Source organism: Engystomops pustulosus, chromosome 3 (genome assembly GCF_040894005.1).
Source record: "Engystomops pustulosus chromosome 3, aEngPut4.maternal, whole genome shotgun sequence".
NCBI lineage: Eukaryota > Metazoa > Chordata > Amphibia > Anura > Leptodactylidae > Engystomops > Engystomops pustulosus.
The window spans coordinates 127223568-127247615 of record NC_092413.1 but is presented as its reverse complement, the minus strand read 5'-3'; the positions used below and the strand labels follow the sequence as shown (position 1 = coordinate 127247615).

General features: G+C 40.3%; 1 long non-coding RNA gene and 2 pseudogenes across 1 annotated transcript; 2 read left to right on the top strand and 1 right to left on the bottom strand.

The window, feature by feature from the left end:
* The first annotated feature begins 118 nt into the window (after positions 1-118).
* On the top strand, positions 119-9849 carry LOC140120552 (uncharacterized). The gene is made up of 3 exons (XR_011853866.1): positions 119-235; positions 4286-4521; positions 9751-9849. It is a non-coding gene; the product is annotated as an uncharacterized lncRNA (long non-coding RNA).
* A 37-nt stretch (positions 9850-9886) lies between these two features.
* LOC140121907 (cell division cycle protein 16 homolog pseudogene) lies at positions 9887-11877 on the bottom strand (annotated as a pseudogene).
* Positions 11878-11917: 40 nt separating this feature from the next.
* On the top strand, positions 11918-13613 carry LOC140121906 (cell division cycle protein 16 homolog pseudogene; annotated as a pseudogene).
* Positions 13614-24048: the final 10435 nt, after the last annotated feature.

Below are 24048 nucleotides of genomic sequence, written 5' to 3'. Positions count from 1 at the left end.
AAAGAAGGAACCCTTTACCCTATGTCTTTCTCCTTAACTGCCTCAATCGCACTCAGTTGAGGCAGTTAAGGGGTTAAACTGCCCGTTAAGAAACAATCTCCCTGCTGGACAGACTCAGCAGGTCTCCTGGTCTCCTAGTTGTGGTAACAGTCTGCTAATTAGGACAAGCTATATTGCTATGTGGCGGCAACCAGTCAAAGGAAATTAACCATCAAACTCAAGCATAATAAACCAGGTACACTTGCTCATAGATCCAGGCCCCATGACTGTAGTAATCTTCTTATATCTATTATCCATGACATCCTCCTTCTAAAATAATTTTTTTTTGCTTATTATGCTTATAAGGCAGAAGGGCTCTTGGGAAGTTACCAGAACCCCACCATGCTGTAGCTATGCAGGCTGTTACAGGGTGTTACAAAGGGGGGGAGTACTGAGAGAGCAAGGGGGGGCAGTATAACAGTGTATGAAGCCAGAGCACAAAGGGGCCCTGGTAACACCCCTGATTAATTACCATGATTTTAAAAGTTGATCTTAGAAAGAAGAAGGCCATGGGATAACACATATACAAGGATTACCAGTCACAGTGCCTGTCCCTTCTTTATCATTCTTGATCTTCATGGAAGATGTCCTTTATAGGACACCTGTCAGGGCTATTTGGAACACTAAACCATACACAGGTCCTCATGGACCGGTGGTATTGTGTCAGAATTCGCCATTTTAGGTAGCACCTCTGTACCTACAATTAAAAAAACTTTCATACTCACCTTGGCCCAGAGCTGCCTGTGCCATCGCAGTGGCACAGTAAAGCCAGCGCTTGCACAATGAAGACAAGCTGTGCTGTTCTGACTTAATTGAACTACTGCGCAGGCATGGGGAGCACCAGAGATGGGACAGATGTTTTCAATGCTACCATGTTTAGGACTGTACAACCTTTTTATTGTACAGTGCCATTTCTGACTTTGGACGCTATTTTCTGTTACGCAGTTAATCACAGTGAAAAACAACTATTATATTTTGATAGATCGGGCATTTTTGGACATGGCGAAACTTAATGCGTTTATGATTTTTACTGTTTATTTATATTCATATCAATTTTATCGGGGTGATTTGAATTTTTGAGTTTTTGAGGTACTTTAACCCTAGGTCAGTGATGGCCAACCTATGACACGCGTGTCAGTGCTGACACGCATAGCCATTTTCAGTGACACGCGACCGCCGGAGAGTTAAGTTTCATCCTCGGCTCCTACACGGCCAGGTGCAGTAGCCGGGAGGCTGAGAGATTGTCCAGCACATTGTAATAAATAGATGTAGTATGGCAGTACATGGTAGGATCAATCACACAACCTAGGATTAAAGTACCCTAGAAGTTAAATAATTATACATATTTGTTATTTAAACTATAAATATCACAAAATTATGTTTTTTTTTGTCAAGGTGACACTCCACCCGAGTTATGCTCGGTGTTTTGGCGAACTTTGACACACCAAGCTCATAAGGTTGCCCATCACTGCCCTAAGTTGTCTGATTGATCCTACCATATAACATATACAGTATGGCAGTATATGGGGATTTTCCACCTCATTCATTAAAATGTACAAATCGCACATTGTAATGAATGGGTTAAAACAAGACAGCCTTGGGTCTACGGAAAACCTGAGTCTGTCATGGCCACCAATCGCCGCTCCTCGACATCACCGGCAGCTTTGCGGGATAACAGAAATATCCAGCAAAGACTTACCGGCTATGGAGAGGGCTCATACAGTGAACCCTCTTCATGTACCCGACATGCACTGTACTATTACGTCACAAGTCGGTGAGGGGTTAATAGTGCCACAGAGGGGTTTGCTGAAAGACAATTTGGGATACTAAACCTCCGATCCATAAGGGCCTTTGGGTGGTTGAATGTCCCATATCGCTCTAGCAAGTCCTCTTTAAGTGTACATTTTTATGTTTCCACTAGATTCCGAAACCTTTCGGTATAAATTTACCTTTGCTTTTCTTTTGTCTGCTTTACTTGAAAAATAGTTTACAGGCAGTCCCCCGGGTTATGTACAAGATAGGTTCCTTGGGTTTGTACTTAAGTTGAATTTGTATGTAAGTCAGAACTGTATATTTTATAATTGTAGTTCCACACAAAATTTTGTTTTGTCTCAGTGACAATTGGATTTTCAAATTGTTTTACTGTAATGGGACCGAGGATTATCAATAAAGCTTCATTACAGACACCTTACAGCTGATCATTGCAGCCTGGGCCTGAAGTAGAGCATCCAGAGAGCTTCACCAGAGGTCACAGTGGGCAGTGGGGTCCGTCTATAAGTCGGGTGTCCTGTACAGACCTGATTGGTAGGCTATTTGTACTAAATTATTGGGACACAGACCATTGCTTCAGGTCTAGTTAATATTACCGTATATACTCGAGTATAAGCCGACCCGAGTATAAGCCGAGACCCCTCATTTTACCACCAAAAACTGGGAAAACCTATTGACTCGAGTATAAGCCGAGGGTGTAGTATATAGCCAGTCTCCGTGTAGTATACAGCCAGTCCCAATGTAGTATACAGCCTGCCCCCATAGAGTATACAGCCTGCCCCCATAGAGTATACAGCCTGCCCCCATAGAGTATACAGCCTGCCCCCATAGAGTATACAGCCTGCCCCCAAAGAGTATACAGCCTGCCCCCATAGAGTATACAGCCTGCCCCCATAGAGTATACAGCCTGCCCCCATAGAGTATACAGCCTGCCCCCATAGAGTATACAGCCTGCCCCCATAGAGTATACAGCCTGCCCCCAAAGGGTATACAGCCTGCCCCCATAGAGTATACAGCCTGCCCCCTGCCAAGCGAATAAAAAAAATAAAAACAGTAATACTCACCATCCGATGTCCCGATCTTCAGCGCGGGTCCCGATCTTCACCGCGAGGCTCCCGATCCTCGGCGCGGTACCAGGCGGCGACGGTGGCTCCTCTTCTCTTCTGTAGCCGGCAGATCACGTCCATGTGATCTCCCGGCGGGCGCGCACAAGGATACCGCGGTGTCGCGGCTGATGACGTCATCAGCCGCGACACCGCTGCATCTTATTGTGCGTCCATGTGATCTGCCGGCTACAGAAGAGAGAAGAGGACCCGCCGCCGCCTGGTACCGCGCTGAAGATCGGGACACCGGATGGTGAGTATTACTGTTTTTATTTTTTTTCTTGACTCGTGTATAAGCCGAAGTGAAGTTTTTCAGCACATTTTTTGTGCTGAAAAACTCGGCTTATACACGAGTATATACGGTATGTCTATTTTCTTTACATACGCGTATACTTCTAAGTTCCTAAATACAGAATACTCATGTCTAGCTAAGGTTTTAGCTATGGCAAAGTGAGCACAGGTGGAAGTACATCATTGAAACTTCAGAAGTAAGTAGAGCCCCATGTGTTCCGTTAAAATATACATTTCCAAGTAGACTATAGCATGGTTGTACGAGCATTGCAACTGCTATTTCCCTACTGGAAATTCATTTCTATTATTAAAATTTTCTGTACACCTAAGGAACACTCCTAATAATGTGACAGACCACTCTGTGTAGAGGTGGCTTCAGTAATAATCACAGTTCTTCTCTTCATATCTTAAAGGAAACCTACCACTTGAAGTGGCAGGTTTCAGATGGAAATACCGAGCACCAGCTCAGGGTGAGCTGGTGCCGGAGCTTATTTTTGTTAGTGTTTTAAACCGCTGTATTGCGGTTTAAAGCACTTTTTAAACTTTATAGCCGGCGCAGGTGAGGTACGCGCTCGGCGCTTACCATGCGCGCGGCTCTCCTTCACTTCCTATGTAGCCGCCCACACGGTCGCGCGCATGGTAAGCGCCAAGCGTACCTCCCTGCGCCGGCTATAAAGTTTAAAAAGTGTTTTAAACCGCAATACAGCGGTTTAAAACACTAACAAAAATACGCTCCGGCACCAGCTCACCCTGAGCTGGTGCTTGGTATTTCCATCTGAAACCTGCCACTTCAAGTGGTAGGTTTCCTTTAATGGTTTCATTATTTCTAAATCCATTATTCTTTTAGATGGCATAAAAGAAAAGAGGCTAGCCATCAAAGGCAAACAAAATTAAACTGCTGGCAATATTTTGTGATATTGTTCATTTCATACAGTAATTTTCATTACATTGAAGACTATGTATCATAGTAGTACTGTATGTGAAGGGCCTTAATGTATGTATACTGTAAAGTTTACTAAGGTAATCATTTTATCATAAAATATCATTAAAAAAACACTTTTATTTGCTGATTTTAATTACAGGTTCCAGCGCATATTGGGGCTTATTTATTAAGATTGGGGCAGAGCCGTCGGACGATCCGATGGATTCAGACAAACTGTGGAATTTAACTTAAAAATTGTGTCACAAAACATGGACTTACATACACCGGGAGGAAGAAGGTGAACTCCGGCAGACCTGATCGGGAAGCAACACATGCATGATATCAGGCGCACAATCTTATTTTCACAGTGCACTTTCGGGATCTCCTCTGGACCTGGTAAGTAAATGTGCCCCATTGTTTCAAATAAAGTATAACTAAACAATAGGAAAAACTTGAAGTCTCAGTACAAAATACTAATGAATATAAACAAAACTCCTCATATAAATCTTATCTTGGTCGAATATTTTAACTGTAAAACACCAGGAGCTAATTTGTCTCGGCTGATAGATAAAGCATATGATGTAATCGGCTTGAACCCCAAGCTATATTCTTGATGAAGAGAAAAAAAAGAAAAATGACACTATTTTGTCTCCATAACAACACGTGAGGAGACAACAGAAGTCAGTGTTTAGAAAGGAATTCATCCTGTTTTGTTCCATTAACTTTGTCTTTTCAGTGCCCCAGAAAATTCTACTGCATAGAACAGTTACATAAACATGTCTACTACAAACTGCTGTCATACATTTGCTGTCTAGGCTGTCTAGCCTGCTTTGTAGTTTATTTCAACTATTATTTCAGAATAGTAGTTGAAAGCTTGACATTCTACAGTATGTTTTAGGCTGATGTAATGATCAGGGGAAGAAAACTTTAAAGTGTCTGATTTGTCATGTGATGGACAGCAACGATGTCACATTAAAAAATAATGGTGTACTACAGAAAAAGTACTACATGCAGTTGACAGATGTGTACTTTTCCTTCAAGAGTAAGGATCCAAGTTCTAGCAGCACCTGGTAAAACCATATTATATTATACTCAGCCAAAATATGGTGCCCATAGCTGTCCTATCTGGACAATGTGTACCAAAAGTCAGTAAGGTTTTCTAAAAATAACACGATTCTATGATGTTTTCATTACCGTATATTCCGGCGTATAAGACGACTTTTGAAGACAGAAAAATCTTCTGTCTTCTCTTATATGCCGGTAATCGTCTTATACGGCGGCGGTCGGGTCCCGGTGCATGGAGAGGGCTCACGGGCTGAGCCCTCTCCATAGCCGGTAAGTCTTTGCTGCATATTGCTAGCACCGATCGCGGGTGTTTTCACAGCGATGGCTGCCGGCAGCCTCAAAAAGACATCGGGGTGCATACTCACTCTCCATTGGCCCCGATGTCCGCGTGGCTCGTCTTCAGTCTTCCGCGCCATCTTCTTTCTTCTGCTGGGAGCCGCCATGTTTTTCCCAGCAGCGGCGCGTCATACTAGGCGCCTGCCGGGGAAGATCAATGGCGGTGCCCAGCAGAAGAAAGAAGACGGCGCGGAACACTGAAGATGAGCCGCGCGGACATCGGGGGAGCAGCGCAGCACATCGGGGCCACCGGAGGGTGAGTATATAAGTTTATTTATTTTTTTAATGCTGGGCTGGGCTGTGCTGTATACTACTGGGGCTGTGCTGTATACTACTGGGGGCAGTGCTGTATACTACTGGGGGCTGTGCTGTATACTACTGGGGGCTGTGCTGTATACTACTGGGGGCAGTGCTGTATACTACTGGGGGCAGTGCTGTATACTACTGGGGGCAGTGCTGTATACTACTGGGGGCTGTGCTGTATACTACTGGGGGCTGTGCTGTATACTACTGGGGGCAGTGCTGTATACTACTGGGGGCTGTGCTGTAATGGTAATGTTGTTGTTGTATGCCTTATGTTTATGAGCGACAGTTTTCCTGCTATATACCTGCATGCCATAAGAATTTACGTTAAAAAAAGGACCATGTTAAATTCAAATCTGTTTTTTAAAAAATTTTTACCGGTGTTTTGTATGCGTTGGAAAAGGGGTAGTCTTATACGGCGAATATATCTTTAACTCTATATTTTAGACAGGAAAGTAGGGGGGTCGTCTTATACACCAGGTCGTCTTATACGCCGGAATATAAGGTAAGTTATATGTACACATATTAAATAGCAGACAAATGCAGTGGAAGAAACTAGCCAATTTGCTGCAACCTCATACTGCACCCAATCTTTAGGTTTTTCAATTATCCCTATGTGTGTTAAATGGTCACCAAATGTTTGCAAAATAATGCAAGTGAATGCGATCTTGTAATAAATCTTACCAGAGCTATGTTCATTTACTTACTTTGGCTCTTCTCATGCTCATTCCTTCCCTCTTTCTTGCCGGAAATTTCCCCTTAATTTTATCCTGCTGACAACAAGATGGAAGCTCAGTGGACAATAAAAAGTAAAACACCAGGTTCAATACAGTGGTACTGGGCAGCAAATATGTAGGGTGTTGTCAGGGCTAGGAGTCAGTGAACCCCCTGGACAACCGCAGACGATGACACTAGCCGACACCTGGGACCGACCGGAATCTAAGTGGCACCTGGTCTTCACCAAAGCCCGCCACAAAGTAGGATGGATGGTCTTGCTGCGGTGAGGTGCCACCAGGTCATTCCATAGGTGCGACTAGCGCACGGTGGCAGCCAAAGTCGAGGTACAGGAACTGCATCCTCATGGTCAGAAGCAGGCAGATGTTCAATGCAGGGAGCAGAGTCAGGGTCAGGTCTAGGGTCACAACAGGTCAGAACAGGAAAGCAGGGAATACTTTCTGGAAGCTTTCTCAATGGCATGAAGCTCAAATATCCGGTGGGGGGATGATGGGAGCAGCTGGCTTATATGGAAAACCCACAAGTGGCCAGCGTCAATCAGTGGTGTCCTGGCCCATTAAATCTTCGAGAGCCGACAAGCGCGCCGACTAAACAAGGAGGAAGCAGGAGCGTGGAGAGATAAGTGAGGGCCAGGCCCGGTGCCGCCACTATATATTATAATAGGTATAATCAGGGGAAAAGCAATGCAGGCATCTGAAAACAAACCTAATCAATGAGGTATTCCTAGAATGGACAGACCTGGGGGTCATCTTTTAATAAAATTTGATTTTATACTAGTCTGACATTGCTATTTATATCTCTCATTTTTTTCAATATAGTTGTCTATTTTTGGATATGCTTTTCATTTCTTGTATTTTTAATACAAGTGCATAATATTTATCTACATTAAACCTCATCTGTCATTTGTCAGCCCAGCCTCCAGTTTCCAAAAACCCATCTACAATGTTATACTATCCCTCTCTGCATTAATTACTTTAAGGGCTGAATATTATCTGCAAATATATAAACACTACATTGTAAACCTTTTATGAGGTCATCAATAAAAATATTAAAAAGAAATGGCTCCAATACTGACCCCTGTGGCACCCCACTGGAAAATTTAACCCAATATGGCAATGTGCCATTAATGATGATCCATTTGCTTACCCATGTACACAGATTTTCCCCCAGTACCAGGAGTCTTATGTGCCAATGTTTTATGCGGCACTGTGCCAAATGCCTTGGAAAAGTCCAGAAAAACATCCACAGCATCCCCCAGATCCAGTCTAGAACTTATCTCTTCACAGAAGCTGATCAAATTAGGCTGACAGGACCAGTCCCTCACAAACCCATGATGATTCTGGGTTATAAGGTAATGCACAGTGAGATACTCCAGGATAGCATCTCTAACAAACCCCTCAAATATTTTCCCCACAACCCATGTTCGACTCCTTTTTCCAGGATAATTTTTGACCCTTTTTTAAATATTGGCACCACATTTTTATGCACCAGTCTTGTGGAAAAGAACCTTCCCTAATGAATCTTCAAATATTATAAATAATGGTCTGTTTATCACAGTACATGAATATGGCACCATGTCATTTCCAATGGGACTTTCCTGGGTAGAGACAGCTGAGAAGGCGACATTCAATAGGCCCTTTCCTCATCCCCCTCCACCATGACCTCCAGGTTATGCGTCAGAGGGAATAATTTGGGATTATTTTTACTTTCCGTGGCAATTTTTCTTTCAGTTTCTATTTTTGCTGCCTTTGTCAGTTTTTTACAGCATTTATTTTTCTCTTTATAATCCTGTAATGCCTCATAGTTGTCTTCACTTTTTAGCAACTTAAACACCTCATCTTTCTTGTGCATTGCCCCCCTAACAGTAAGAGTTGACCACATTGTTTTTTTTCCTGTTTCTATTGTGCCTATTCCCATGTGATATACAGTATGTCTTTCGCAAGAACTTTTTAGAATATTTTTAAAAACATCCCATTTATTTTCGGAGCTTTTATTTTTGAGAACATTGTCCTAGTTATGCTCTCTTAGCTGTGGAAAATGTTTACTTCTAAAGTTCATAGTTCCTGTTGCTCCTCATCTCAAAGTCACAATGAAGTTAATGACGTTGTGGGCAGTGTTACTTATGTAACCCTCAACCTGTAATTTTGATACCCTCTCAGGTCCAGAGTGGTAATTGTCATTTTTTATTGCCAAAAACCTTCTGCTTTTGTAGAACCTACATGTTTCTGAACCCCAGTCTAAATGAGTAGTTAAAGTCCCAGCTGATGAGTATTTCATCATGTTTTAAGTCTGCATCTATTTGACTTCTCAGCAGTTCTTCTGCAGCCTCCATTATAGTTGGAGTCTTATAAAATAAAACTATTGACAATATTTTATTATCCCACCCCTTATTTCCACCCATAAAGACTCTCCATTCTAATTTTTATTCACCGATTTCATCTTGCACAGTGGGCATGAAGTCTGTTTTCACATATAAGCAAACCCCTCCCCCTTTTTATTTTTACAATCATTTCTAGAAAGACTATAACTATTTATATTAACAGCCCAGTCATAGCTATTGTCCAGCCATGTCTCACTGTTGCCTGGATATTTGTGATTTTTCCAAAGAAGAAGTCTACTACTTCACTTTCCACTGTGATGACTCATGTGAAAAGCATTGACTTGAAATATTTTTTATGGATCCTTACATTTAGCATGTGTGTTGAAAGCTGTTTGAATTTCTATGGAAATGTCAAATGTACACATTTTAAAATTGTAAATGATTCCTTTTCTTCCTTTAGACTAAAAAAAAAAAGTGACATGAATGAACATATAGAAATTTATGTCAAAAGTTGGAGAGAAGTTTTGAATAAGCTTGTAAACACAAAAAGATGAATTATTATTTATTTATGAATATTGACTATAGATGACCTAATTCTTTGTCAGTTATCAGAAATTAATATTTATTTTTCTATAATGAGTAAACTCTACATATAATACTATTCCATTGTCATATGTCAAAATTTGTCTTAGATTAGGCATCTCCAAAATGTCAGGTTCATTGTAGACAGTTTGGGTTTATGAGGCGTAAGACTATTTCTGACCATTATATGATGCATTTTAAGCATACTTCTTGCATGGTGTATTTCTACCTCAGTCTTATCCATTCCCCTTCACATATAGCAGCCTATTTTTGTCATTTAACAGATGAATATACAGAACAAAGATGAAATCCATGTCTTAAGAATTCCAACTAGTGAGGAATCAGAGAAGGTTGCAGATTGTCCGTGGAATTTGTCTGCAAGGCGTGCTACAAATTTAAGAACCTTTACAAAAATATCATGGTGCAAAACACAAGTAGGACAAGCAGCCTTGGTGCCTACTACTCATGAGCTGTGGTCAGACATTGACGTCTCTAGCATCATATCACTTTCATTCATCTCAATCTCAAGAGCTTCTTCCACTGGTGATCTGGCATCAGATGATTTTGGTAGCAGGTGAGAAGTCTCCAAGGCCATGATTCCACTTTCGTCAAGGGATTGGCGCTCAAGATCAAATTCCCTCTCTTCCCAAGGAGGTGACATTATGTTCTTCAAGGTTTTCATTGTATGGACATCAAAGTCATAGCACCTTAACTTGTCTTTAATTTCTGTTCCAATGTATGCTTCTGAATCACCAATGTACATCTCAATGCAGTGTCCAAGCATAGTAACAGAAAATGTATCATCTCTTCTTAGACCAAGTGCCGTGTGAAAGTAATCTATTGCACTCTCAAAGTTTCCCATTAAACTATGTATGTATCCAATGGCAGAGTAAGTGGATGCATTCTGAGGTATGAGAACCAGGGCTTGGCGATGATATTCCAAAGCATCTTCATACTTTTTCAATTTTCGTCGCACATGGCCCAAGTTATTAAGCAAAGGTTCCCATTTATCAACTGTGACCTCATTGCCAATTGCTCTGATTTTTTCCAGTGCTTCCAGAAACCATTTCTCAGCAGTTTTCCAGTCTCCATTCTGAAATGCAACCACTCCAACTTCATGCATGACAAAAGGATCCTCTGGTGCGATGCTTAATGCTTGGCTGAAAAATCGTTCTGCTAATTTTGAATTATTAGTAAGTCCATACTCCAGTCCAATATATAACATTGGCAAATGACAACCTTTCATCAGTTGAGCAGCTGTGAAATATGCAGCCATTGCTTGGTCATGTTCACAGCAAATGAGTGACCATAAGCAATCCATGCAGGACCATAGCTTCTCTCTAAAGTGGTTGCTTTGCTTAGGTAACGTCTGGCATGCTCATTTTTATGTCCAACCATGAGGTAATAGCACCCTACAGCAAACCATGAAACTGGATTATTGGGATACAAATCAACCAGTTTATGGGAAAGATAGAAAAGTTCATTTGCTTTGTTCAGCTCTACTAGAGTCCCTATATGTACAGGTAAACAATTTGCATGAAAGGGATCTTTATCCATTACTGCTGATGTCAGTTTATAGCACATTTTAAAGTCACAATTGTAGTAATGTCTTTCTGCTAAAGAAACAACAACATCCAGATTATCTTGCAGACCATCTATTGATTCTGGGATCAGAGTTTCACTTGGCTTGTTGTATTTTTTCAGTTTGTTTTCAAAGAGGAAGCGAAGGAGTTCTTGGTCTTCTGGACAATTCTTACTAAGAGGTAGAGAATCGAGAAGTTCTTTCTCTTCTTGAGCTGTCAGCATATGATGTGCTGTTAGCTGGTCAAATGCTTCAAAGCAGTAAACATCAAACTTCAAGGCTTCTTTGTAGCTATAGGTAGCCAGGGTTCGGTTATCCAAAGCATCATAAATTTTTCCACGTAGAAGGCAAATTGAACTTTTGATCAAGGACTGAGAAATCTGCCATTCTCCAGATCCATCTTTTAATAATTTTTCATCCTTTGCACTCTTCTCAAACAGCTTTTTACTAATTGGTTCTTCCATATCCAGAATGTCTAAAGCTTGCTGGTACTCCTTTGCAGCATAATGACACCAAGCTGCAAGGTAACAACATGCTTCATATGCCTTATCAAGTTTTCTGGACCTCAGGGCATGTGAAGCTCTATGATACTGAGCAGTCAGGTACAAACATTGGGCAAGCCAATAAACATCTTGTGGTTCCTCATGCGATAATGAGGCAACCTTATCTGCCCAGAACAAGGCACTCTGGTACTGTTGCTGCTCTATATACTGCCTTACTCTCTTCCTCAGACGGTCTAAATTCATGGCTGCGGCGTTACTAATGTGCACGGAGAGAGCCAGGCGCGCCCCCAGCCCTGCTGTGCGTGACCCGCTTCTGTGAGACGTCAATTGTGCCTGACTGCTCAGTATCATAGAGCTTCACAAGCTTTAGACATTCTGGATATGGAAGAACCAATTAGTAAAAAGCTGTTTGAGAAGAGTGCAAAGGATGAAAAATTATTAAAAGATGGATCTGGAGAATGGCAGATTTCTCAGTCCTCGATCAAAAGTTCAATTTGCCTTCTACGTGGAAAAATTTATGATGCTTTGGATAACCGAACCCTGGCTACCTATAGCTACAAAGAAGCCTTGAAGTTTGATGTTTACTGCTTTGAAGCATTTGACCAGCTAACAGCACATCATATGCTGACAGCTCAAGAAGAGAAAGAACTTCTCGATTCTCTACCTCTTAGTAAGAATTGTCCAGAAGACCAAGAACTCCTTCGCTTCCTCTTTGAAAACAAACTGAAAAAATACAACAAGCCAAGTGAAACTCTGATCCCAGAATCAATAGATGGTCTGCAAGATAATCTGGATGTTGTTGTTTCTTTAGCAGAAAGACATTACTACAATTGTGACTTTAAAATGTGCTATAAACTGACATCAGCAGTAATGGATAAAGATCCCTTTCATGCAAATTGTTTACCTGTACATATAGGGACTCTAGTAGAGCTGAACAAAGCAAATGAACTTTTCTATCTTTCCCATAAACTGGTTGATTTGTATCCCAATAATCCAGTTTCATGGTTTGCTGTAGGGTGCTATTACCTCATGGTTGGACATAAAAATGAGCATGCCAGACGTTACCTAAGCAAAGCAACCACTTTAGAGAGAAGCTATGGTCCTGCATGGATTGCTTATGGTCACTCATTTGCTGTGAACATGACCAAGCAATGGCTGCATATTTCACAGCTGCTCAACTGATGAAAGGGTGTCATTTGCCAATGTTATATATTGGACTGGAGTATGGACTTACTAATAATTCAAAATTAGCAGAACGATTTTTCAGCCAAGCATTAAGCATCGCACCAGAGGATCCTTTTGTCATGCATGAAGTTGGAGTGGTTGCATTTCAGAATGGAGACTGGAAAACTGCTGAGAAATGGTTTCTGGAAGCACTGGAAAAAATCAGAGCAATTGGCAATGAGGTCACAGTTGATAAATGGGAACCTTTGCTTAATAACTTGGGCCATGTGCGACGAAAATTGAAAAAGTATGAAGATGCTTTGGAATATCATCGCCAAGCCCTGGTTCTCATACCTCAGAATGCATCCACTTACTCTGCCATTGGATACATACATAGTTTAATGGGAAACTTTGAGAGTGCAATAGATTACTTTCACACGGCACTTGGTCTAAGAAGAGATGATACATTTTCTGTTACTATGCTTGGACACTGCATTGAGATGTACATTGGTGATTCAGAAGCATACATTGGAACAGAAATTAAAGACAAGTTAAGGTGCTATGACTTTGATGTCCATACAATGAAAACCTTGAAGAACATAATGTCACCTCCTTGGGAAGAGAGGGAATTTGATCTTGAGCGCCAATCCCTTGACGAAAGTGGAATCATGGCCTTGGAGACTTCTCACCTGCTACCAAAATCATCTGATGCCAGATCACCAGTGGAAGAAGCTCTTGAGATTGAGATGAATGAAAGTGATATGATGCTAGAGACGTCAATGTCTGACCACAGCTCATGAGTAGTAGGCACCAAGGCTGCTTGTCCTACTTGTGTTTTGCACCATGATATTTTGGTATTTGTTCCTGAACTGGCACACCATGTATTGCCTATACTGGGAAAGAAATTTAAGAACCTGTAGAATTCCATACTAGGAACCCTGCACATCCTGTGCATTTGGGAGGTCAGCAGCACATTGTCAACACGCACATCTTTTAGGTCCCAGACCTCATGTCCCTAAAGGTTCAAATATTGGGTTAATCCCATGACACACACCAAATGGATAACTTTTCCTTTCTTAAAATTGACATTTACATTTTTCCCTTGTTCTAAGAATATTGGGTATCCCATAAGGGAATCTCAGCCACCATGGAAGATGAACACTCCTCTGACAACCCTGTAAACCTGATTAGATAGCCCTTCTCAGCAGGGGTCAGGTCCTGGTGCATGGAGAGGGCTCACGGGCTTATCAAATATTTTATATAAAAGTCCTAATAAATACTCCTATTTGGTATATATGGGTACAGTACTTCTACTCCTATCCTGTATATATGGGCAGAGCACAGTACTACTTCTCCTATCCTGTAGATATGAACACAGCACAGTACTACTGCTCCTATCCTGTGTATATAGGCACAGAACAGTACTACTATTCTTATCCTGTATATATGGACACAGAATAGTACTACTACTCCTATCCTGTATACATGGGCACATCACAGTACTGCTACTCCTATCCTGTATATATAGGCACAGCACAGTACTGCTACTCCTATCCTGTATATGTGGGCACAGCAGAGCACTGCTACTCCTATCCTGTATTTATAGGCACAGTACAGTACTACTACACCTATCCTGTATATGTGAGCACATTTGAGTACTACTACTCCTATACTGTATATATTGATACAGCACAGTACTAATACTCCTATCCCGTATATATTGACACAGGACAGTACTACTACTCCTATCCTGTATATATGAGCAATACCACCCTTATTATACTGTATATATCCTTTAGTGGCCATTAATTATATATTACTGCAACCGGTCCCATTATTATATTTAGTCTTCTAGTTGCCTATTTAATATTTATTCCTGCAATGGAGTCCCTTATTATATGTAGCCCCTTACTACTGTGGCACCCTATGATATAATTAGACTATGAGATGAAAATAATAAAATTCACTTACCTATAGCAGCACTCCCGCATCCTCCACTTCTCTTCTCCCTGCAACAGTGGAACTCACAATGTAATGCCATTGCCTTGTGCCTTTTTTCCCAGAACGCGTCGCACTGCGACCCCTGATGTGGGGCAGAGTGATGATGCACTCACGCTGTTGGGCATCAGGGGTAGCAGTGCGAGATGATACTCGAGTGGCCGCTTACAGCCACATCGAGCACCGGAGCTGTCACTCACTGGCAGAGACCTTGGATCTAGGCCCCTGCCATAGCGAAAATATTGGGGGCCCACTGTGGGCCAGTGCAATCTTGCTGGCAGGGCCCTCAGATTGGGATGGAGGTGACGCGGGCCCACCATAGGATCCACCGGTCCTCCAGTGGGCCAGTCCGACCCTGGGTATTGTTCTGGACTATTTTGGATATATTTTGCAACATAATGGTGTATATATGCGACAATATTGATACACTGTATCTCCAGTCTCAGGTGATATAGATGTGTAAAAGCATAGAAGCCATTACAATTCCATGGTACAATGTCCTGTTTGTTTCAGGAAACCAAGGGTAAGTATGTCACTTATAAATTACCTCTTACCGCAAAGGAAAACACTGGGCTCAAAGTATTGTTTTTAACAATATTTGTAGTGTGCTTTATATATTGTTACTATTGCAAAGATTTTTTGCACCTCTCTGTATTAAAGGTTATCCAAACCAATGCACAAGTTCAGACACACAATGGATACACGATGACAAATAAGAATAAAAAATGCAACCTGACTTTTTGGTCAACTTACCACAAGTTGTATTGCGTGAGCCCTAAGACATCCAGACAACAATTTGTAACTTTACCTTAAGAGCAAAATTAAAATCAAGAATATAATAACTTAGAGAAAATTATAATTTTCTATAATTCTTGTTAAATCATCTAATTATTACCACTTTTCTACATCAATACTGGAAATTCTTCAGCTAAAAATAAAGTAAGGGGCCCCTTAAGGCAGGAACACTTGCTGGTAGAGGAACAGAAACATGTATCTATTACTTCATTTTTAATATTTAAATAGAGTTGCTCCTAAAATAGGGTTAAAGTTCATATTGTAATGTGGTGAGGCCATAATGAGGCCTGTGTCAGCTATCTCTAAAGTATTTTAGAAAAATGTATGAAATTATAGAGTAAAATCAACATTTCTTTTCCATGTGTTCTCTTCTGTTCCTACTCTGAGAGTTGTATAATTTCCTACAGGATTCCTTGCTACTCAACAAAACTTTGCTCTGTGATATGTGACTTTGAGGTTATTTATCTAGGTATGAAAGGTCTCTACGGTCAAAGTTGCATAGACTAATATACAGAATTCCCAGACTGCTACTATTATTCAACATATTGGCAAGCTTAGTTACACAAGTAGTCAATAACTAGGTGTTGGCTTCTGTTTATATAATGTCTGAATAAACATCCCTCTGCTAAAGCTGTTAAAGTCTACACAGGAATTATTGTTTGAAAAGATAACTTTGTGTAGAATTAGAATTTCAAATTATACCTAATCTTAATTAAACATTAGTCACTTTTTTATTTTGGAAATATTCAATTGATCATTAAAGTTTACTTTAAAACCTTCATTTTAATTCCATTCCTTTTGAGTGTGTTACTTATTATATGTATGCTCATGAATAGAGCCAAAACCCTTGGCTTTACTGTCAAAATTTTTATGAAAGTTTTAAATTTAGAAAATCTTTAGCCAAGTACTAAACCGTATGTACTTTTTTGGATGGCCGGTGTTCTATGAAGTATTCCAATTAGTGTTCTCTTTAGTTTTATATTGCCTCGCTGACTTGTTGTATTTTATCATTTTGCCAAGTTGTGCAAAATGGAATTCAGGTACAATAAAGATACAAATGAAACCCTTGTGATTTCTCAAGACAGACAGCATAACATATTACACATACAATTTATAGATTTATTGGAAATTGTGCAGTAATACAGTTAAATACAAAGTTGGTACAGGCACTCCAAATAAACCCAGTATATAGATATTATGCATAATTTTCCATTAAATGTAAAGGTTTCTATTTGCTGGGATGCCAGTAACTAAGTGTAGTACATGAGGGGACCCGGGTGCAACTTTTCAAAATCTGCACAAATTTTATCACAAATGGATATCACAAAACCAGACCCTATGTGAACACATTTCCAGCACAGGCATTTAAGAAGGGTGAGCACTATTCTTAATGCTTCATCAAAAGGAGGCTATCCTTGAGCCCATATTACCATATCCAAGTAGATAAAATGTAACTTTTATTCATATATTTCATAGAAAAGATATAAGTCAATCAAGGTAAAGATAACCCCCCATTTTTTTGTGAATTACTATTCTTAATGCAACACAAATTTCTGTGTGCTCAGTTGGACTGAGTGCAGATTTAACCTGCAAAGTCCAACAGAATTGTGTTGTACTGTTAAAGGTGGACCAAAAAAAAGTGGTACCCTCTGTAGGAGCAGTGCATAGAGCACCAGATTCATAAAGAATGGGCACAGTTTGCACTGTTTTTAGTAAATTTAGTAACCCAACATTTTTTACCTTATTTGTTCTGTGACTGGGATCCAAACACTGGCACAGTGGTAAAAAAAAAAAACTCTGAAAATCACAGTGGTAAAAAAAAATCTGAACTTACAGTTATAATTAAAATATACGGTAGGTACAATTAAAAATGTATGCCACTGTGTGGTTATCATCCAAAAGGTTCTGTGTTTTCATCTTAACAGTGATTCTCATTTATGTGGAAGGGGTTCGATGTGTATGGTGCCTGAATATCTACAGAAAGTTTCACATTCACATCACTTCACTAAATCTACTTTAACCTACTATGTTTTAGTGAAGTGTTAAAAGAGAAACTGAATCTTTCCATTCTTTAGCTCTCTAAAGGAGCAAATGAAATGATTTTCTTTTTTACTTCTGTTAAGTCCCAATCCTTTTTTTCGAAAAATATATTAGGCTATATTCACACGTCCATATGGAGAATAACAGATGCAACTCACTGGAAATTACTAGGAAATATTCAGGTAAACCAATGAATTATTGGTGTTGTATGCATCTGAAAGAAAGGAAACTATGAACACAACCTCTTTAAGTGTTTTCAGTGACATTGAACAAAATTGTTTCTCTTGTAGAGGCAAGTAGCTTAAATAACGGCAAAAGCATATACAGTGTGACCTGACATCAAGGAAGACCATGTACAGAAAACGGCACAGCTAAAACCCATGTGTATGTTTTATAGAATATCTATAGAATATTTGTATTACTTTCAAGCACAAGTAAAAATGTATATAATTAACCCGTGTCTGGAGCAGGTGGAGATTTGCTGGCACTGTTTGCTGGTGTTAACCATGTAAATACCGCCGGCAAAGCTACCATTTAAATCTTTGTAACAGAAAATACCACTTTTTTGCCATTTTGCAAAATATAAAAAAAATTAATTAAAACTGATAAAAAGGCCTTACTGTACCTAAAACAGTAGCATTGAAAACATCATCAAAAGTTGCAAAACATGACACCATCCACAGCTCTGGATGAGCTGAAAAAGTTACTAGCGCCAGAATATGGTAAAATGAAAAAATATTAAAATAGCTGATATCTCTCCCTAAAATTTTTATTTACCATACCTCAAAATTTCTTTAAAGTGTTCATTTTAGTTTTTTTTTTTGCCACAAAGCAAACATCAAATGACTGTGTTCCAGTATTGCCCAGAAATTTATTAAACCCTACATGTCAGTTTTCTGGTGATAAAAACTTCCAAAAAAGATCACATCAGGACTAAAGTTTGTGTAATTTAGAATAAACCTAGTAAACCTATACTGTGAAATATATATCTGTGAATTTTAGTTTCTGATGCCTTGCCAGCCAAGAGATGTGCCATGGTATGTACTTTATCCAGCATATGAAATGTCTTGGTAAATTGATATAAAAGAGACATATGTAAAATTATAGCTGTCTCAACTCACTACTAGAGGGTGTTTAAAAGATTAATGCATATTAATACAAAAAAATTAAAGCAGTATTCTTACTTCAACAAATTAATGCTATTTTTTGTATGATAAAAAATTATTAAATGTCCCAATATACTTTCTGTATCAATTCATCACAGTTTTCTAGATCTCTGCTTGCTGTTATTTCATAGGAAGCTTCTTTGTTTACTTACAGTGGACAGAAATCTGACCATGGTCACACACGTGCACAGCTCGCTGGTATCATGGAGTGTAATCAGAGCTGTGTGCTATAACAAGCTGCGCACCTGTGTGACCATGGTCAGATTTCTGTCCACTGGAAATGAACAACAAAGCTTTCTAAAGAAGTACAGCAAGCAATGATCTAGAAAACTGTGAGGAATTGATACAGAAAGTATATTGGAAATTTTTATAACTTTTCATTATTCAAACCATATCCATTACATGCTGAAATGGGAATACCCCTTTAAGTCTACCCTAGAGACAGTGGCAGGCAATAATACATGTGTCAATTAAAGGGAGCATTAGAGGTTCCAAACCCCACCCACACCATTTTATAGGAGTTTAAATATAGTTTTAAGGTCACAACCTGGTGCTGCAGAGAATACAAGCTTTCAATAGACATAAATATGTGCCTGAAAGTGCTAGACACTTACCCTCATGATAGTGTGATTATCCAGTGACTAGTATGCGCTACCTGGCATATAAATATTCACAGAATGCAAACTTTCACTAATGAAAGTTTGCAAACTGCAGCGAGTGCAAAGGCGTGGGGCAGGAACAACTCGCGATGGCGCACTCCCCTGTTGGGCGCACCCCCCTTGGCATGGAGGTGGAGTGATGGGGGAAATAATCTTAATTGCTGATGCTTCGCTAGCAACTGCGATTATTTCAGGGCGACTACACCAGTTTAATGGCATAGAAGCCCTTATGCCCCCCTAATCTGTAAATTTATAAACTAGATTTGAAACTTTGTAACAGTAGCTTCAAAACAGTAGCTTCAAATGCCGGAATACTTATTAGGAAGTTGACCTGCACAGGAGTCTGACAAAAACGGACAAAGGTGGATATGTTTTATGATTAGACCAATAAAGAATATCATTTTATATGATACTCAGATTGGGAATTAAATATTTTACATATGTTAAATATTTAATTTATTCCTCCAACGCATGTCCTGTACGGCATAGCAGAGGCCAGGCCAAACATTTGTAGTAAAAATATTCCCTAGCCACTGTAACCGTATAGGCTAAGCATGCAGTAATTATGAACACGTCAAGAGAAAATGAAGTGAAAGTCATTTTGCTCAATGAATCTGCACCTGAATGTGTATCTTGTTTCACTTGTTCATTCAATCCCACAGACAGATTGATTGCTTTTCAATTTGAAGAGTGTCCTATTTTAACAAGTCTACTCTTTATGTGCTGTAGATAGCTGACACATGATGAAGAATATTTTAGAGGTAAACATTGAATTCATCCTTTCAGTTATCAGCTTCTGGAACTTAAATATTTGAAGTATCCGTGAGTTCAAAGCTGCTAATGTGTTGTGCCCCTAAATGACAAATATAACACTCTCATAACAGTATAAAACTGTCTTTCTTAAAAAGATTCAGGCACCTCTGAAGGAAACACTATACTAACGTTTGGCCTTGCAAGCATTTCCTTCCCATGTGCTCCCGGTGAATGGCTCTTTGTCCTCCAGCCCTCTCTTTAGGAGCACTTATGATTTTGACATTCACAAAACAGCAGCCCATGAACAGAAGCAGTTTTCAAAAATCTACTGATAGAAGGGAAGAATTCTGCTTATTGGTTTACTCTCAATCCTTAGGTTTAGACCTTGGCAAAAGTGATATCAACATATCTTAGTTCATGGCTTTTACAGTTCAAGATCTAATTATCATCAATAATGATTCATCAAATTATTGTATGTTTAAAGTTGCTCTCAGTGGTCAAAGTTTTTCCTTAAATTTCACAAATTTAATATGCCGTATCAAAATTTTACTTTACTTTTTCAGTTGTATTTTTTTACTTTATTGAAAAACTTTAAGCACAGCATAATTATATTGTAATTAATCTACTTATGGTTTCAAATGTTATACTCATAATGCATCATTTTATCTTACATCAGTTTGGATTACTTTCTCTGAAGTCAGATTTGGCAGCCAATCACTTTCCATGGTGAGGTACCTGGAGTCAGAAAACCAGTTATGTAGGCCATGTCCTGTTTGTTTTACTAGTCACTAGTTACTTTTACTAGTTACTAGTAATTTTCAGACAAAAGTGTCTGAAAATTACCACTGTTGTAAAATGAATTAATCTTCTTCAGTATCCAGGTTATACAGAAATTCACAGTAAGTAGCTACTGATATCCTGAATCTACCTGAAAGATACCACGTATTTACTCGCCATAACAGTGTCCCACTTAAAACTACCATATCTCCTGAACTGTGGCACCTAGAAACAGGGACATGGCACGGAGAAATTGCGGCGCAGGACACGGGAGGTAAGTACATGCTTATTTTCTTATGCGGTGCCCCCAGCCACATCCGTTTTTTTTTTTTATCTCTCAAAAAATCCCTTTAAAGGGGTGAATTGTGTTTCTATGTGAAACAGAACCAGGGACATCTACTGTTAAGTTGTAGTAGAAAATGTGATTTTTAAATACAGATCTTAATTTTTTACTTACTTTAACAGGTGATAACCTCTTGTTACACCTATCATTGGATACAATACTTGTGTTTCTAGGTGCCACATTTACAGAGAAATAGCTGTTTGAAGTGAATCCCCTCCAGTCTGTCAGCTGCATAAGGAGCTGCAGAGATACTTTGCAAAAAGTACATGCACCCTCTGCATCTGTCTCAGGATCTGGAAAATGGTTAATGGCTTGATACTGTAAATATTTACAACGTATTTTGGTAAAGTTTTATAAAATGTTACAGTATATTCAAAACATTTTTAATGGGTGGCTGAAATTATGCAAAATATTGTTTCACATTTATTTAGTTATTTGTCTGCTAATTAAATAACAATTCTATAAAGAGTTAATAATAAAATGATGCTATCAATTTAAAGTCTCACATCTAGAAAAAAAAAAATGTTTTGATATGTTAAGCGGTTCCAAAGATCTCATCATTTATAACGAGTATAACAGAACTGTGAAAATTGACCTTGAAATTCAGATACCAATGACCCTTGGTCACAAAGAGGTTTAGCGCCCAAAGTTGGCCACAGCTGTATTTCCTTTGTCTACTGTGTGATGCTCGAGTGCTTGTTTCGAATAACAAACCCCATTGAAGTCAATGGGAGACTCGAGCATTTTTCAAGGGGACTAAGGCTCTGCACAGGGAAGCTTGGCCAAAAACCTGGAAACCTCAGAAAATGATGGAAACACCACGGAAATGGACAGGAAACAGCAGAGGCAGCATGCATGAATGCCTCTGGGGCTGCTTAATCGCACCATTATGCCAAAATTATGGGCAACAGCATGGCTATGACAGAGTGACAGAGTGAGGCGAGATAGCATTAGAACACCCAAAAATTGACCCTGACACTATAGGGGACATCATGCGGATGCAGAGGCAGCAGCGGCAGGCTAGAGAGTGGCATTGTGACAAACCCCAAATGGACTCAGGCTTCAAACCAATTTAAAAAATTCGTTTTAGCGAGGATAACGTGTAGCACTGTATGTATCAGTATTTGGCCTGGTTATGGCGGCAGAGAGGAACCAAAGGAGGTGAGCAAGAAACGCTGAAATGATATCCTATGTGAACAAAAGGTTGACAGTAGATTTGGGATGGAGCTGGCGGTCCGCTGCCAGGCGAGCTTTCGCCTGTCCAAGCCCCTGCCTCTCGGCTCCACCCCCCCAAAATGGACCTGGAGGCCAGAAGCGTTTACTTTGAAAAAATTATTATTTTCAAAGCAGGCAGGGGCTACAAACAGCATTTCTAAAAACCTTTTGTGTAAGATCAAGTATAGTACTGTTCTTATAAGTATTTGGCCTGGTTACGACGGGGAAGGGGAGCGTTAAGAGATGCGCAAGTAGCTCTGAAATAATATCGGTCAATGGTGGTATATTTTGTGGATAACACAGCAGGGTGGCGACAAAGTTAACAAGTTTGATGTGGAAGCCGTTAAAACAACCCAAAATTCTGCCTGACACAGCTCGTTTGCTAAGGGGACGATGTATGGAAGCAGTTATGTGGACGATCTATTCAGGTTTATGCCCTATCAACTGTCGATGGTATCTCACTGCGACCGTTGAAAAACCTGGGCTTCAGGAAAGAGCTCAGCAGCAACCTGACAAGTGGTTTGTGACTCAAAGAAGGGTACAGAAAACAGTTCCTCAGAGTATTCTGGCTGAAATGCCAAATTGTCCTGGGAGGGGGTAGACTGGGGGGAAGGAGGTTGAGGTGGAGGAGCTGGAGGAGTGCTCACTTGGGTAACATGGATGGACTGCGTGGAAGACTGACTGGTGGACAAATTACTTGAAGCATTGTCTTCAATCCACGACATCACCTCTTCGCACTGTTCTGGCCTCAACAGTGCTCTACCACGAGTCCCAGTAACTTGAAACATGAAGCTAGGGAGTGTAGCTCGCGTTCCCCTGCTCCCTCATCAGCAGGTAGTGTCTCACCCCGCCTAGGACCACGGCCTCTGATCCCTGCAGTAATTGGATGCCCACGCCCTCGTCCTCTACCCCTAGCCCTCGGGTTCAACATTTTCAAAATGAAGGTGTAATGATGGCTCGGGGATACAGGGACAACAAACCAGACAGTGAGCCCTAAGTCTGAGCCCCCCAATGCTGTCACCTGCCTACTTGCCTCCGGTATCCTATTGATACGGGACAACCACGAAGACGATCCCTTCCTAGGCCACAGTGCAGACAAAGAACACGACAAACAAACAATACACAAAGGTAGCGAAGTCAGGTAAACCGGGTCACAACGGAGAGAGCAATATATAAGCAGAATCAGAAAGCGAGAGCCGAGGTAAGTAACGAAAGCCAAAGTCAGAATGCCAGAGAAGTCAATATAAGAACAAAACGCTGAAAGGACTGGGGCGCTGAAAAATACGAATATTACCAGCGCTGAGGAACCTGTGCTGGGAAGTAATATAGGTGACTGGGGAACCTCCCCTCAAGGTGACTGGAGGAGAGATCTGTCATTCACAGCAGGTTAACTGTTGCTAGACTGCAGGGAAAAGGGTGTGGTGCGACAATAAACCATGTAGCAATCTCAGTCCCAGTTCACACACAGGAACACTGAACAACCTCAACGCCTTCTAAGCCGCATACCGTGGACAGAAGACGATACAGGCAAAGACGTAACAGTACCCCCCCTTTTATGAGGGGCCACTGGACCCTCATTATTCCCAC